Source organism: Triticum dicoccoides, chromosome 7A (genome assembly GCF_002162155.2).
Source record: "Triticum dicoccoides isolate Atlit2015 ecotype Zavitan chromosome 7A, WEW_v2.0, whole genome shotgun sequence".
Taxonomy (NCBI): domain Eukaryota; kingdom Viridiplantae; phylum Streptophyta; class Magnoliopsida; order Poales; family Poaceae; genus Triticum; species Triticum dicoccoides.
In genome coordinates this window covers 575,496,013-575,514,143 of record NC_041392.1, presented here as the reverse complement: position 1 = coordinate 575,514,143, position 18,131 = coordinate 575,496,013, and the positions used below count along the sequence as shown (strand labels likewise).

At 45.4% G+C, this 18,131-nt stretch overlaps 1 pseudogene; it reads left to right on the top strand.

Annotated features, from left to right (window-relative positions):
* Positions 1–1,710: 1,710 nt before the first annotated feature.
* LOC119333644 lies at positions 1,711–17,250 on the top strand (annotated as a pseudogene).
* Positions 17,251–18,131: the final 881 nt, after the last annotated feature.

Genomic DNA, 18,131 nt, shown 5'->3' with positions numbered 1-18,131 from the left:
ACCGTCGACGACGACCCCCTACTACACTGGAGGTGCCTACTACTACGTGCAGCCCGCTGACGACGACCAGGAGTAGTTAGGAGGATCCCAGGCAGGAGGCCTGCGCCTCTTTCGATCTGCATCCCAGTTTGTGCTAGCCTTCTTAAGGCAAACTTGTTTAACTTATGTCTGTACTCAGATATTGTTGCTTCCGCTGACTCGTCTATGATCGAGCACTTGTATTCGAGCCCTCGAGGCCCCTGGCTTGTACTATGATGCTTGTATGACTTATTTTATTTGTAGAGTTGTGTTGTGATATCTTCCCGTGAGTCCCTGATCTTGATCGTACACATTTGCGTGCATGATTAGTGTACGATTGAATCGGGGGCGTCACAGAAGGTCTAGATGAGTACTCCAAACTATCGATTCAAAAGCTATATACTTCCATTTTGAACAATTAGATGGAAAAGAAAGGTCAAATATGTCAATTATTGATACCGAAATGGAGGAAATGAATATATACTCAAAATTTAATTAGTTGGTCTTTGCTAAAAACAAATGTCTTTTGGATAGACTGTTACTGAAATTATCAAAGAAACTACAAAAGGGCTATAGACAAGCTATTTTCTTGTCAAAATAACGGTGTTCAAAGGAAACCAAATATTTTAATGGCACATTGCCGAGACACTGAGGTGAGTACAATTTTCTAAGACTTGATGTACTCTTTGATGACATGTTTGTAGCTTTTTTGGCTTATTACTATAAATATTTTCTTCTTGCAAGATGTTAAAGATATTTTACATAACCATCCCAATTATGAATATGTTGAACTCTTAGAAAATTTGGTGTGAAGCAAGAAGTTTTATTGTAGCCTTTTGATAAGGATATTCAAAGCCTAATTAAATTTAACTACAACTTAGTGGAGATAAAGGAAAACACATGTGATAGAATTTCATACTATAAATTACCCATGGGAATTTACGAATGTAACCAACTTGTGGAAGTAACTGTTATTTTGTTTGTTATGTACTCCTAACTAAACTTAGTGTATGGATGTGTGTATCGGTTGGGGCCGAGGCTAGGGCTCCTTCCCCTTATCCAACAGAAAGGATTTCCGTTATGTGCAATCAATTAATGTGATTCAGTTATACTATTGTATGGAAATACTCTAAAATATTTAGGCCCTTTCACAGTTTTGTATTCTTAAAAAGGGATAAGTATATATTTCGTCCTTGAATTCCTTCAAAAGTATAGAAATCGTTCCTGAATTACGAAACCAGTAAAACTCAGTCCCTGAACTAATCAAACCGGATAATTTTTGTCCCTGATAACACTTCTGGCGGTTTGAGTATGATGTGGACCTAGTTTTGAGTAGCACTGGCCACGTGGCCCGGTTTGATCGCCGCATCTCTTAAGCTTAGGTTTCGGGAGCTGATGGACGCCGGTAGCTGCTCCTTCATCGCACGAAGCTCAGCGCTTGGAAGCAGTCGAGCTGGCGCGCTGCCGTGGCCGAACCATCGAGTGCGCCAACAAGAAGCGCATGCCGGCGCCGGCGGGTTCCTCGTGATGGCGCTGTTCGCGCACTGGATGACGGCGGAGGAGCCCAACACACCAAACACTCAGGCTGTCCTCGCCCTACCCAACATTGTATCTTCCCCTGACCTGTTGTGGCGGCACAAATCGTGCGCGACGGCGCCAGCATAATCCTTGACTCAACGAGCAGAGTCCAGCATGGTGCCCAGTACTGTGAGCGGCGTCGAGGCTGTGCAGATTTTTGACCAGACGGAGGTGGCGGGGCAAGCCAAAGTGCGCGGCGGCGAGGCCGACCAGGGCGCACGGCGGCGTTGCCAGCCTAGTGCCGCATGCGCGTTCCCTCGGCCATGGCATTGGCTTGCTAAGGTTGGTCGAGCATGTGCGTGTGGTTGACTAGCAGAGCTTGCAGGTGCAGCTGGCTAGCTGTGTTGCCGGCGTGCTTCCTGTGTTCGTGCGTACGGCTTCCATGACGGCTTCCATGGAATCCATGTGCATGGCTGGGCGTCGGCGACTGCAAGAACGGCGATGGCGGCTAATGAATTCGGACGCGGCCCCGTGAGTTTCTTGCCGACCTGGAGGTGCTCGGCAGCCTCAGCCTACGCAACCTCGCCCGCCTGCTACCTCGAGCTCGGCCCCCGTGTGCGTTACCTCGAGCTCGGCCACGGCCACCTTGCGTGCCACCTTGAGCTCGAACGATACGGCGGCGGAGGTGGCATGTAGTGACACGCGTGGATGGGCACGCACTAGTCGACGAGCGGCGCCGACACCGGCTGCCGGTGAGGCACCTGGAACGACGCGAAGGCTCGGCTGCACCGTGACAGCTTGACATCTCCGGGTACGGCGGCTGGCATCCCTGGCCGCCATACGCCTCACGGAGCATACGGGAATGCTGAACGGGACGTACAGAGGACGTGGTGCGGCTGGCTGAGGACGAGCTGGCGCGCGCCGGCGTGGAACACCTTCTCGCCCGTTTGCTACAGTGGCATGGCGGTTAAACCGGGCCACGTGGCCAGTGCTAGTCAAAACCAGGTCCACATCACACTAAAAACCGCCGGAAGTGTTATTAGGGACGGAAATTATCCGGTTTGAATAGTTTAGGGACTGAGTTTTACTGGTTTCGTAATTGAGGGACGATTTCTATACTTTCGAAAGAATTTAAGGATGAAAAATATACTTATCCCTCTTAAAAAACATGAATGTACACTATTGTTCCCCGTATTAAATTAAGATTATATACCTTATAATATCAATACAGATAGATAATATGGACTGGGCACATTTGACATATGCAGATAATTTTTTTTTTTACCATTTGTGTCATTTTACGTATGATATAAAGATGATGCCCATGCACTAAAGACGGATTTGCAACTGCCAATTTGTTAGTTTTTTTCAGAATGGAAGTGGTCGCTGAAATTGCAAACATGCCAAATGCTCATTTATTTTTACTGTTTTGCCCTTGATATCCCGTGTGTGCCTTTAATTTGCGCTCATCAAATTACCTAGGTTGGTCCATCCATCTATGTTGTAGTAGGTGTCATGAAAAGACAACAACAACCTAATAAAGACAAACAGGATAAAAATTTCATGTCAACATGGAGGGGAGGCACCCCACCTGAAAATATTTCCAATTTTGAGTTTTTACAAAGACACACAAGGGGTCACACGGAATGCACGGAATGTGAGGAAATGTAAATTTAAGTATTTTTAGCATTTACTCAAATCACACCAACCTCCACAGTCAATTCCATTGAAGATGCATAAGAGAACCTAGAACTAATGGCATCAACCTAGTGAAAGAAAACTCGATAGCACCAAACACCTCAAACAACCAACAATGCTTCTCGGTGATACTTCGTTTCATTACACCACTTAACCGGGGAGAACCAAGGTGTTCTGTTTCAGACCCTTTTCCTCCTCAACAGCCCCCATTTTATCTGTTGACATCCATGCCCTCCTGCTTCCTCCTAGGGTTTTTCTCTTCTTCTCACTGCTACCAGCAAGTGGTGGCGATGGTTGGTGCGATTGAGGTGTGACCTAACGAGACATGATGACTCTAATAGCAAGGAGGACGAGAAAGGAAACATGCATGGTTGTACATCTATGGTGGAAGGTTTGCAACGAAACCCTCGCTTCCAAGATCTACAAAAAGATTGACCTAGATTTATTTTCTGGATAAGAATGTCTTATTTTATACTCTGGTGGGGGTTAGAGGTTGTCTCTTTGCTTGCAGTGTGTTTGCAAAAAAAGATGGAGGATTTCATGATACACGTTTCGTATTGGGACCATTGTTTATAAGCGGTAAGGCGAGCACCATCCGCGCTGATGCCTAAGCACCTAAAGCGGTCATATTTGTAAGGCGTTGCCAAGGTGCCTTACCACCTAAGCGTCTAAGGTATGACCCTTCATAAACAATGTTTGGAACTCCTTTACTTTCCAAGAACTTCTCAATTCAATAAAAAATTGTCGATGTCGTCAGTAGTATTCCTGAATCATACCACCAGTTCATGGAAAAAATAGACGTGTTATTCTCAATTAGCATGTCCTAATCTCTTTAGTAACTTCCTTCGTCCTGGTTTATTGCCCCGGGTATTTTGGGTCAAACTTATAAATTTAACTAATAAAACATACACTATATATCACAAAAACATATGGTGGGAATCCTCTTTTGGATATGAATCGAACAATATACTTTTCATAGCATCTAAATCATATTTTGTTGTACCACACGTTAAACAATATTTGTGGAATGTTAAGTATTTTCATGTGGTTTTAGAAAATGATAGTAAATTTCAAAGGGAAGTGTCCATGACATTTAAACAATGTTCATACTTTAAAAATATGTACATGTCATTTTTAGAAGAAAAAAACATGAAATGCAAATATTTTTTGACGTAGTTTGTAAAAAAATAACCATTCAAACAAATGTTCATAACATTTAAAAAATCACACATTTAAAAATATGTTTGTGACATTTAAGAAAAATGTGCATGGAATGTAAAAAAATGTTCTCGCAATTTTTGAAAGTTTTTTCGTACAATTCAAAGAAAAATGTTTATGACACTTCAATAATGTTTCACATGTTTACAAATATGTTCATGATATTTTGGAAAAAAAATCAGTTTGTGTTTAAAATATGTCCACCTTTTATTTACAAAATGTTCGACGTGTATTTGAAAAATGTTCAACATGTGTTAGGAGTCAGATCCCATAGTTGTCCCTCGAAATCATAAAGCCTAATCATTAACACAAAACAAAAACAATCATATCTCACAGGGGTGAAATTACCCATCGGTTGTGAGGCGGCGGTTATTATACTTGTATGTGTACTTTGTTGTGGCATGGATTGGAAGGCGGTTGCGACGGTTGTGGTTATGGTGATCGTCATCACCACCGACGTGGTTGTTGGCGTTCACGTTGGTGACCTCGAAACCACTGTTAGCTCTGTCTTTAACCTTGTCAACGGAGTCAGATAGGCTGCCGAAGAGCCTATACATCACCTGGTTCTGGAACTCCTCCAAACTCCTACCTTGGGCACCTTGTCCTTCAATATCATATGACTTTTGGTGCTTCATATCTATAGTTGCTTGTGCGTGAGGAAGACGGAACCGACATTTTTGATTGGGACCTTGGGAAGGGGGAATTGTTGGGTGCATATTGGCACCTTGACGAAAACGCGGAGTGGCTAGGGCAGTGGTTTTAGGCATAAATGTGAACACAACGCACCGCATGCTTCTGTAGGTAGTTCAGGGATGGTGGTTGCACACCATGACGTCAACCAGGAAGGCAAGGGTTGTGTGGAGCGTTAATAGATACGACGTGGGCTTAGGTGGGCAATTGTGGCATAGAAGCGACACACGGTGATAGCACTTATTGCCTATGTGCGGGACAATGAAAACTGTTGTTTTTAGTTGAGTCTTAGAGGAGGGGGAGTTGCTGAATGCATATTGGCACCGTGATGCAAACTGATACTGTGGCATTATTACGCGTAAATGTGAATATGGTGCATCTCGTGTAGTGGTAGGTCGAAGTTGGTGGTTGCACGGCATGATGCCGACCATGCTGGAAGGGATGTGTGGAGTGTAAATAGACGTTACAACGCATGCTCATGTGGTGGCGTGTGGCCATGTTCATAATTATGGCATACACACGACACATGGCTTTTGGTGCTTCCTATCATTTATTGTTTGTGTGTGAGGAAAACAAAACCGTCATTTTTGGTTGGGGGAACGTATCTAGTGCACCGAGGCAATTTGTGCTACCGTGCACCGGACCCCGTTTACATTCAAAAATGTTCGGAAAAAAATCCGGAAAAAACTTAGTGCATCGACACAATATCAATGTATGTTGTCACAAAAATTAAATCAAAATTCAAAACAATGCTCAAGATACAAAAATGATAAATTTGACATCAATGCAATAATGGGCCAAAACTGAAGCCCAACTTATGTTATGTACTATTCAGTGTTCAAATTTTTCATTCCTGTATCTCGAACAATGTTTCAAAATTTAATTTGAATTTTTGTGAGAACGTACATTGATGTTGGTCAATGCACTAAATTCTTTCTGAATTTTTTGAACATTTTTTATTGTGCAACGGGTGACCAATGCCCCGGTGCACCACATATATCCCTGGGGCATGTAGTGGTGTTATTAGCCGTAACGCGAACACAGTGTGGTGCGTGCCCATGTAGTGGTAGGGCGTTTCTGGTGGTTGCAAGCCATGACACCCAGGCTGGCAAGGGGTGTGTGCAGTGTGAATAGACGGTGCGGCGCATGCTCTTGTGGTGGCATGTGACCATGTTGGTAATTATGGAATTCCTGAATCGCACCACCAATAGACGGAAAAAACAAACGTGTCATTCTCCATTAGCATGTCCTAGTCACTTTAGTTACTTCCTCTGTTCGGGTTTATTGGATCCCCTCCTATTTTGGTTCAAGCTTACAAATTTAACTAATAAAACATAAACTATGTATCACAAATACATATGGTGGGAAACCTCTTTTGAATATGAATCTAATAGTACACTTTTTATAGCATATAAATCATATTTGGTTGTACCACACTTAAAAAATATTTGTGGAATATTAAGTTTTTTTATATGGTTTTAGAAAATGATAGTAAATTTCAAAAAGAAATGCTTGCGACATTTAAAAAAATTCCACACGTTTACAATATGTTCATGACATTTTTAGAAAAATAATAATGTAAATGTAAATAGTTTTTCACGTAGTTTGTAAAAAATTCAAACCATTCAAAAGAGTGTTCAAAACATTAAAAATGTTCAAGCATTTAAAGTTATGTTTATGACATTATAAAGAAAATATTCATGAAATGTAAAAAATATGTTCGCAAAATGTTCAAAATTTGTTTCGTACAATTCAAAGAAAAAATTTCATGACACTTTAATAACGTTTCACATGTTTAAAAATATGTTCATGATATTTTTAAATGTTCATACATTTAAAAATATGCCCGTCACATTGTTTTAATGTTCATAAAATGTACAAAATTCTTCACGTATTTTAAGGAGATGTTCTGTACCATTAAAAATATGTTTATGACATTTGAAAATGTTTCTAATATTCAAATATGTGTTCCTGACATGTTTAAAAAATGGTCATCGTGTATTCATAAATGTTTAACGTGTGTTCGACAAACGAACATGTTTTCGGAAAAGTGTTCAATATGAACTTGAAAAAAAAATTGTTGTGGATCTAAAAAATATTTTACATGTATTCAAAAAACAAGATGTATTTGTAAAAATGTCACCGTGTATTACAGAAAGGAAAAATAAGAAGAAAAGGATAGAAAAATGAACAAACAATTAAAAGAAAAATCTAAAAATGAAAACCGATAAACTAGTTGAAAAATAAAGGAAAAAACTCGATGAAACTTCCCCAAAACTAATACCCATTGTGCATATATGGAAATTTCTGAAAACGGTTCACACACAACATTTGTTGCGTCCGCCCGTTCGCGCAAACGCTGTAGGGGAGAGCTATATTTGTCTCAAAATAAGTTCTAGACTTTTGTTCCGCTATGGTAGGTTATTATGATGTCTTACTTGATATTTATGTTGGGAAGATCTAGATGAGTACTCCAAACTATCAATTCAAAAGATATAGACTTCCATTTTGAACAATTATATGGAAAAGAAATGTAAAAAATGTCAATTCTTGGTACTAAAATGAAGGAAATGAATATATACACAAAATTTCATTAGTTGGTCTTTGCTCGAAACAAATGTCTGTTGGATGGACTGGTACTGAAACTATCTAAGATACTACAAAAGGGCTATAGAGAAGCTATTTTCTTGTGAAAAACATTCCAAAGAAACTCAAATAATTTTAGGGCATGTTGTGGAGACACTGAGGTGATATAATTTTCGAAGAGTTCATGTACTCTTTGATGACATGTTTGCACCTTTTATGGCTTATTACTATTAATATTTTTTTCTTGCAAGATGTTACAGATGTTTTACATAACCATCCCATATTATGAATATGTTGAGCTCTTAGAAAATTTGGTGTGAAGCAAGAAGTTTTATTGTAGCCTTATGATAAGGATATTCAAAGCCTAATTAAATTTAACTACAGCTTATTGGAGATAAAGGAAAGCACATGTGATAAAATTTCATAATAGAAAATACCCATGGGAATTTATGAATGTAACGAACTTGTGGAAGTAACTGTCATTTTGTTTGTTATGTACTTCTAACTAATCTAGGTGTCACAGATGGATGTGGGTATCGGTTGGGGCCGAGGCTAGGGCTCCTTCTGCTTTTCCAACAGAAAGTATTTCAGTTATGCACAATCAATTAATGAGATTCAATTAGACTGTTGTATGGAAATAATCTAAAATATTTAGGCCCTTTCACAGTTCTGTATTCTTTAAAAACATGAATAAGCTATTGTTCCCCGGACTAAATTAAGATTGTATACCTTATAATATCAATACAGATGGATAATATGGACTAGGCACATTAGACATATACAAATAAAAAATTATTTACATTTGTAGTATTTTATGTGTGATATAAAGATGATGCCCGTGCTCTAAAGACGGATTTGCAACTGCCAATTTGCTAGTTGTTCCCGAATGGAAGTGGACGCTCAAATTGTAAACATGTCAAACCCTCATTTATTTTTACTGTTGCCCTTGATATCATGTTTGTGCCTTTGATTTGCGCTCATCAAATCTTACATTCTTAAGAAGCTGGTCCCAATTCTCTCAACATGCAAAGTGTCCACCTCAACGTCCCCACTAAGGCCATGCACTTAAGTATTCTCCTCCACTAAGCCATGCAAAATCTGCCAAATAAGCGAACGTCCCCACTAAGGGCATGTTCTAATGTCCACCCAACTCCACAAACTCCTCAAATCCAGCTTCTCATTGCAGCTTCCAACTCCATGCAGCGACACGAATGTGTTCGATAGCATCGCCAGCTTCTTGCCTCGTCATCACGGGCTGGCAGCATCGCTGGCTTGTTTGAGCGCCAAAATGGGTCGGCTGGACCAGCCCAGGTCGGCCAGCTTGTGTACGAGAGAGGAATTGTTGTATCGATTCGAGGGGGGCCGCTCGTGCCATCTATTTCGAAGGGGAGGAGGACGAACCGTTTTCTTTGGCGGTGGCAAGTTTTTTTAAATATGACAAACTCCCAGCTTCTCAATTTGGTGGAGCTCGGCTTTTCCAGCTTCGCATTTTTGCACTACGGGTTGCCTCAGCTTCTCAGATTCCACTTCTAGGAGCTAAAACATTCGGCCCAACTCCAAGTTTGGAATTTGTGGAGTTGGAAGCTGGAGGGCTGCAGAACAGGCCTTAAGGCCATGCATTTAAGTCTTCTCTCCCACTAAGCCATGCATTAAGCCATGCAAAATTTGCCACATAAGCGAACTTATAATTTACAATTTTTTTGCATTAGTCTATGCATGTAACGCTGCCACATCATACATGCATGTTAGTCATCCTTCACATTTTTGCTTGAAATGATATTTTTAACAGTAATTCAAAAGTTTATATTCTATTTTTAGAGACTTTCTTTTATTCATTTTCAAGCTTATATATTCTTTTCATTAGATTTAGTTATTTTTAGCAACTATTTACACATTTTTTCATAAAGTTACCGTAGCAATGCGCGGGGTATCATCTAGTTAACTAGGTTATTTCATCCATCAATGTTGCAGTAGGTGTTATGCAAAGACGATAACAACCTAACAAAAACACAAAACATAAAAATTTCATGTCAACATGGAGAGGAGGCACCCCACCTGGATAAGTTTCAAATTTTGAGTTTTTTCGAAGACAAACAAGGTGTCGCATGAAATTTGAGGAAATGTAAATTTAACTATTTTTACCATTTACCCAAATCACACCAACCTCCACATTCAAATCAATTGAAGATGGCATTAGAGAACTAGAAACAATTGCATCAACATAGTGAAAGAAAACTCGATACAACCAAACACCTCAAACAACCGATAATGTTGCTCGATGATCCTTTGCTTCATTGGACCACTCATCTGGGGGAGCAAGGTGTTCTATTCCATACCCTTTACCTCCTCAACAGCCCACTTTATCTGTGACAACCATGCCCACATGCTTCCTCCTCCTAGTTTTTTCTCTTCTTTCCACTACCACCAACAAGTGGTGGCGATGGTTGGGGTGATTGAGGTGTGACCTGACGAGACGTGATGACTCTAATAGCAAGGAGGACGAGAAAAGAAACATGCATGGTTGTAGATCTATGGTGGAAGGTTTGAGACAAAACCCTCGCTCACAAGAGCTCCAAAAGGCTTGATCTAGATTTATTTTCTAGATAAGAATGTCTTATTTTATACTTTGGTGGGTTCGGAGGTTATCTCTTTGCTTGCATCATGTTTGCAAAAAAGATGGAGGATTTCATGCTATATGTTTCATTTTGGAACCATTGTTTATAAGCGGTAAGGCGACCTAAGGCGAGCACCATCGGCGTTGACGCCTAAGCACGTACAACGGCCATATTTGTAAGGAGTTGCCAAGGCGCCTTATAACCTAAGCGATGTCTAAGCATCTAAGATAGGACCCTACATAAACAATGTTTCGGACTCCTTCTATTTCCATGAACTTCCCAATTCAACAAAACTATTGATGTCATCAATAGTATTCCTGAATCGTACCACCAGTTGACTGAAAAACTGACGTGTTATTCTCAATGAGGAAAGTATCATTTTCCCATGAAATCCTCTATGATGCAATTTCCCCCTCAACTCTAATACCGGATCAATCAGCTCCTCAAATCTTTAAAACCGGATCAGTTCCCCCCTGGGGTGGTTTTGGACTTGATTTTGAGTGGTTTTGACCCGCCCCATGTACCCGCTCTGCTCTCCTCCATTCCATATCGCTTCAGATCCTGCCAGTCATGGACTCAGGTTCTACCTCTGCTTACTAATTAACAATGTCGATGCGCAGATGTGCTGGACAAGCTGACCGTGCTTCGGGGCGCCTGCATGGGAGACGCCTACTCCTGGTCCTCCAAGCGGAGTTACAAGACCGGCTATGTCTGGCAGACTGGCACGACCTCACCGCCGACGTTCCCGTGCACCCGCCAGGCGCCAGCAGCGCTGAGTACGCGCTCAAGGGCTCCGAGCTGCTCCGCCTCCTCCCTGCACGACGCCTCCACTGGCTCATCCTTGTCCTCCTCCACCTCTAGATGCTAGGTCGGGAACGAGGAGATGCCCACAGCGTCCATTAGCAGGGGCCACGGCCAATGCAAGAACTCGATCTCCTTCGACATCGGCGAGTACAGTGTGGTCGTCGTGCAGTGGCACTGTGTTACGACCTCTGCTCCTCCTGGCCCAACTACTGCTACGCCCATTGGGCTGGAACGGCCCCGTCGACAAGTCAAGCCCAACAGTTGGCTGGCGGCCCAAGTCTGGGACACCACTCGCTAGGTTAAGTATCACCTGTTCCCCTCCTGTGCGGGGTGGCGTTGATGTAATCGGCTAGGCGGCGGCTCTCCTCTCCCGGTCCCCTTCCCTTCTCCACCTAGAACATCTGATCGGCCAGAATTCTTATATCCTTGATCCTGTAAGAGAATTATTGTAGTGGGAGCCTAACAAGTGGCATCAGAGCCATCCCGATCCACCCCAAAAAATTTCTCACCACCATCAATCTGGCCGGCTGCTTTCCTTCAATTATCCAGACACAGCGGGGCAAGGTCACGGCCATGGAGGAGGTCAACAAGGCTCTGGCTTACCTGACGGCGAGGATCAGTGCCATGTCCGCCTAGATCAGTGAGATCCACCCGGTGGTTCTCGAGCTTCAAGGGTGGCGTCCGGCGATCGAGCGATCCGTCGACGAGTTGCCTGCGGAGGTGACCGATCTCCGCCAACACATCCAGGCACCATGCCCGGTGTCTGAGCAGGCGCCCGATCCGGTGCTGCCGAAGGAGACGGCGCCCCTGATCTGCCTCTTCGACCTGCCGCCCTGCTTCCGGCCATGGCCGGCGCGTCCCTCGCTCGACCAGGCGAGCAGCCACACGCTCGCGGTGACGGCAGTCACGGGCCCGGTGACCACGGCGTTGCACATGATCTTCGGGGGAAATCGGTGGGTGACAATCACACCCCACAATTGCCTCTGGCCACTGGTATGTCTGATTTCCTTCTATATGGCGAGCAATCGTTCTTAGGGGACCGGGGGTATCACCGTTTTCCTCCACTGCCGCGGTTCGATTTCCCTGTTTTCGATGGGACGAACCCGAAGGCTTGGCGTCTTAAATGTGAAGCTTACTTTCGTGTCTGCACCCTTAGCCCTGACAATTGGGTTAGTTGCGCTGCCATGTATTTCACAGATGGGGTGCTCACCTGGCTCCAATCCTCCCAAGCTCACTTGCAGTATCAGGATTGGGGGGGTTTTGCTGCTGCAATCTGCACCCGGTTTGGACGTGAGGAATTCCAGAACCTGTTAAGGCAGTTTAATAGGTTGAAACAAACCGGCACAGTGGCAGAATATGCAGAGCAATTTACTCAAATTATGCATCACTTCCTGGCACATCACCCCTCTTGGGATCCTGCATTTTTTGTTACCCAACTCATGGAGGGTTTGCAGCGTGATATTCATGCAGCTGTTGTCTTGCATTGACCCCAAACTCTGGATACTACTGTGGATCTCGCATGTTTGCAGGAAGAAGTGGTGGACGCATTCCGGCGGGACGATGGGCGCCACTCGTTTCCACCTTCGCTACCAGTGACTGGACACGCTACGCCGCGCACGGCACTGCCGCTTCCGCCACCCCCACCGAAGCCAGGCGTCGCGGTACCGGAGGCGCGACGAGAGGACCGTCGCGACCACGACAACAACAAGTTCACCTCTAATGATGACAAGCTGGCGGCTCTCCGTGCCTATCAATGTGCCAAGGGTCTCTGCTTCACCTGCGGCGAGCGATGGAGTCGCGAGCACCGGTGCGCCCCTACGGTACAACTACATGTCGTCGAAGAGCTTCTTGAAATGCTACAAGGCCAGCCTGCCGAGCAAGGGCAAGGGGAATCTGCGCCAAGTGAAGCAGACTGTTGTGTTCTGTACAAGGAAGCCCTCGAAGGAGCCGAATCACCCACAACAATGCGATTGCACGGCTGGGTGCAGGACCGAGAGGTCTTAATGCTGGTGGACTCTGGATCCTCTCATAGCTTCATTAGCTCGACCTTGGCTCATCAACTGTAAGGGGTCTAGAGCGCGCGCCGCCCACTGTCTGTGCGCGTTGCTAATGGCGGCGTCCTTCGCAGTGATCAGGAGATACCCAAGTGCGAATGGCGTTCCCAGGTGGTCAAATTCACCACTGACCTCAAGGTCTTGCCCCTAGGATGTTACGATGTGATACTGGGAATTGATTGGCTGGCTTGTCACAGCCCGATGCAAGTGCATTGGCTGGAGAAGACGATGGATTTTCAATACAACGGAGTTCCAGTGCATCTCTGCGGTGCCCGAGCCGATGTTACTCGATGTGATCTCATCTCAGGGGTGGAACTACACCATCTGCTCGAGCAAGATGCATTCACCAGGGTGGTTCAGCTATGTGCTACTGTGCAAGACATGGAGCAGCCCCCATTACCGGCGGCGATTGGAAATCTCGTCGAGCAATATGGAGTCCTGTTTGAAGAACCAAAAGGATTGCCACCACAAAGATTTTTTGACCACTCGATTCCGCTGGTTCCCGGAGCCCGTCTAGTGAACCTGCGTCCATACAGGCACAACCCAGGACAGAAGGATGAAGTGGAGAAGCAACTGGTTGAGATGTTAGAGCAGGGCATCATTCATCCCAACTTTAGTCCTTTCGCATCCCCGGTCTTGCTGGTACAGAAAAAAGACCTCACTTGGTGATTCTGCGTCGATTACCGGCACCTCAACGCGGTAACCATCAAGAATCGTTACCCTCTACCAGTCATTGAGGAGCTCTTGGACGAGTTGGCAGGCTCATAGTTTTTTACAAGCTTGGACATGCGAGCGGGCTACCATCAGATTCGCATGAGGCCTGAGGATGAGCACAAAACGACATTCAAGACGCATCATGGTCATTTTGAATTCAAGGTCATGCCATATGGTGTTACGGGGGGCCATCAACTTTTCAAGGAGGCATGAACATTGTCCTATCACCTCTGCTTCGAAAAGGCGTACTTGTCTTCATTGATGACATCTTAATACATAGCGAGGACGAGGACTCGCATCTCAGCCTGCTCCAACAGGTCTTCCAGCTCTTGAAAAAACACAATCTGAAGGTCAAGCTTAGCAAATGCTCTTTCGTGCAGCCAAAATTGGTCTACTTGGGCCATGAAATCAGTGGGGAAGGTGCCCACACAGATCACAAGAACATTCTGGCCGTTCAGCAATGGCCGATGCCCAGCAACATCAAAGAAGTGCGTGGATTCTTAGGCCTGGCAGGGTATTACCGCAAATTTGTTCGGGGGTTCTCAGTCACCAGTCGACCACTCACAGACTTGCTCAAAAAAGGTGTCGTGTTTCGCTGGACAGACCTCGAAGACGGCGCTTTCCGTGCCCTTCAGCAGGCACTGGTTACGGCGTCGGTGCTGGCGTTACCCAACTTCACAAAAACCTTCGAGCTGGAAATAGACGCATCGGATCAAGGCATTGGAGTAGTGCTCTCCCAGGATAAGCACCCGATCGGGTACTTGAGCCGTGCGTTGGGGCCACGCAACCGACTCCTGAGCACATATGAGAAAGAAGGCTTGGCGATCCTGATGGAAGTTGATCACTGGCGAACATACCTCCAGAATGATGAGTTTATTGTGCATACAGACCAGCGAAGCCTCATTCACCTTGAAGATCAACGCCTGGCCACTCTGTGGCAACAGAAGATAATGGCCAAACTGTTGGGACTACGCTACCGCATTGTGTACAAGAAAGGAACAGACAACCGCGCCACAGATGCCCTCTCGCGCGTACCGGGACCCCCCATGGTGATTTGACAGCTATTACCACTGCAGTACCAGCCTGGCTCGAGGCAGTTCAGCAAGGGTCTGAGGGCGACCCCGCGGCTCAACGCCTGCTGGCCCGCTTGGCCACACAGCAAGGCAACCTCGATGGGTACACACTACAGGAGGGCATCATTCGGCAACATGGGCGCATTTGGCTGGGTGACAATGTGGACTTACAGAAACAACTTCTGGATGCTCTACACACAGGAGCAATTGGGGGCCACTCGGGATTTAATGCAACCTACCGACGGGTTCGACGCCTATTCACCTGGCATGGACTGAAACACCATGTCAAGCTCTTTATTGAGGCATGCCAGATATGCAAACAAGCCAAGCCTGAACGGGTCCGTTACCCCGGCCTGCTGGAGCCATTACCGTGCCTAACCAAGCATAGCAAATGATCACAATAGACTTTGTGGAGGGTCTTCCCCGTTCATCTGGCTGCAATTCCATCTTAGTGGTTGTGGACAAATTCTCTCTATGCTCACTTCATTGCCTTATCTCACCCATTCACTGCCTTTCAAGTGGCGCAGGCGTTTCTGGCTCACGTCTACAAGCTACATGGATTGCCCGAGTCCATTGTCTCCAACCGGGATCCCATCTTCACGAGCACCCTGTGGAAAGAGTTGTTCCGTCTCACTCATACCAAGTTGCGGATGAGCACAGCGCACCACCCGCAGATGGACGGGCAAACGGAGCGAGTCAATCAGTGTCTCGAAACCTTCCTTCGTTGCTTTGTCCACGCGTGCCCTACAAAATGGTATGCATGGTTGCCTCTTGCTGAATTTTGGTATAATACTTCACCACACTCTGCTCTGGGCACCACTCCCTTTGAGGTTCTCTACGGGCGCGCGCCTCGCTACTTCGGTATCATCAACCCCGTCGCGTGTGCCTCCCCGGACTTGTCGGATTGGCTGCAAGACCACGCGCAGATGGAGGCCTTGATCCGCCAGCATCTTCTTCGAGCGCGCCAAGCCATGAAGGACTCCGCCGGCAAGCGTCGATCTGATCGGGTGTTCGCCGTCGATGACTGGGTTTTCCTCAAGCTTCAACCGTACGTGCAACGCTCCGTGGCTACCCATGCCAATCAGAAGCTAGCTTTCTGCTACTTCGGGCCGTACAAGGTTCTCCAACGCGTTGGCGCGGTCGCGTACAAGCTACAACTTCCACACTCCACCTTGATACACCCTGTCTTCCATGTTTCCCAGCTGCGTCAAGCTCTTCCGCCAACTGAACAAGTCCAAGACCAGCTCCATGCAACAGCGGCAGCAAGTCCGGTTCCAGAGGAGATCCTGGAACGCCGGACTACGCAACGCGGCCGCTCGGAAGTACCTCAGGTTTTGGTGCGCTGGACTGATCAGCCATCGGAATTCGCGACATGGGAAGATTCTGAGGAGCTCCGGCAGCATTTTCCACGGGCACCAGCTTGGGGGCAAGTTGTGTCTCAAGGAGGAGGGGGTGTTACGGCCTCTGCTCCCCCTGGCCCAACTACTGCTACGCCCATTAGGCCGGAACGGCCCGGTCGACAAGTCAAGCCCAACAGTCGGCTGACGGCCCAAATCTGGGACACCACTCGCTAGGTTAAGTATCACCTGTTTCCCTCCTGCGCGGGGTGGCGTTGATGTAATTGGCTAGGCGGCGGCTCTCCTCTCCTGACCCCCTTCCCTTCTCCACCTAGAACACCCTATCGTCCAGAATTCTTGTATCCTTGATCATGTAAGAGAATTATTGTAGTGGGAGCCTAACACACTGGGGCGGACGTCGCCACATGGACTGGCGAGAGACGCCGCCGGCACCGGGGCCCAGAGCCGTCTCCGCCACAAGAGCTTACGACAGAGCTCGAAGCTGATGAGATCTCGCTGCCGACATCGTCCAGCAGCCCCGACACGCTGGAGATGCTCATGAAGAATGACGCCTGCGTGACCTCCGCCTCGAACACCGCCGCCGCTTGCCGGGAGGAAGAGAATGCGGGCATGGCGCGGCAGGGCGTGATCGCGGGCGGTCGGATGAGCGCGTCGGCGGTGCTGATGCAGCTCATCTCCTGCAGCGGCCAAGCTGGACGCCGGTCCGGGTGATGCTAGGCACACAGAGCGGTTCCTGCACGGGCAATCGGACTTGAGCAGTAGCATGGCAGCAAATGGCTACTCGGGAAGCATCGGCATCAGTGTAGGCATGGAGTGGGAGTACTTCTGCGGCAGCCTGGTCGAGACCAAGAAGACGGTGAGCGGCGAGCATGCCGGACACGGAGGCGAGCTAGGCGCACACTAAAGACGTGAAGTGCATGGTTATAACCGAGAGAAGTGCACGGTCTGGGTCAAAACCACTCAAAAATCAAGTCCAAAACCACTTTAGGGGGGAATTGATCCGGTTTTAGAGATTTGAGGGGCTGATTGATCCGGTATAAAAGTTGAGAGAAAAATTGATCCATCAAAGAGGATTTCGCGGGAAAACGATACTTTCCTCATTCTCAATTAGCATGTCCTAATCTCTTTAGGTACTTCCTTCCCTGGTTTATTGCGCCCCCCCCCCCTCGTATTTTTTGGCCAAACTTATGTATTTAACTAATAAAACATAAACTATATATCACAAAAACATATGCTAGGAATCCTCTTTTGGATATGAAGCATCTAACAGTATATTTTTCATAGCATATAAATCATATTTTTGTTGTACCACCCGTTAAAAAATATTTGTGGAATGTTAAGTTTTTTCATGTGGTTTTAGAATATGATAGTAAATTTCAAAAAGAAATGTCCCTGACATTCAAACAATGTTCATACGTTTAGAAATATGCGCATGATATTTTTAGAAAAAAAATACATGAAAATAAAATATTTTTCCCGTAGTTTGTAAAAAAAATCAAACCATTCAAATAAATGTTCATAACATTTAAAAAATGTTCACCTATTTAAAAATATGTTTGTGACATATTAAAAAAATATTCATGAAATGTAAAAAAAATTGCGGAATTTTTTAAAGTTTTTTCATACCATTCAAAAAAAATGTTCATGGCACTTCAATAGTGTTTCACATGCTTAAAAATATGCTCATAATATTTTGGAAAAAAAATCAGTTTGTGTTTAAAATATGTTCACTATTTATTTATAAAATGTTTAACGTGCACTTGAAAAATGTTCAACACGTGATAG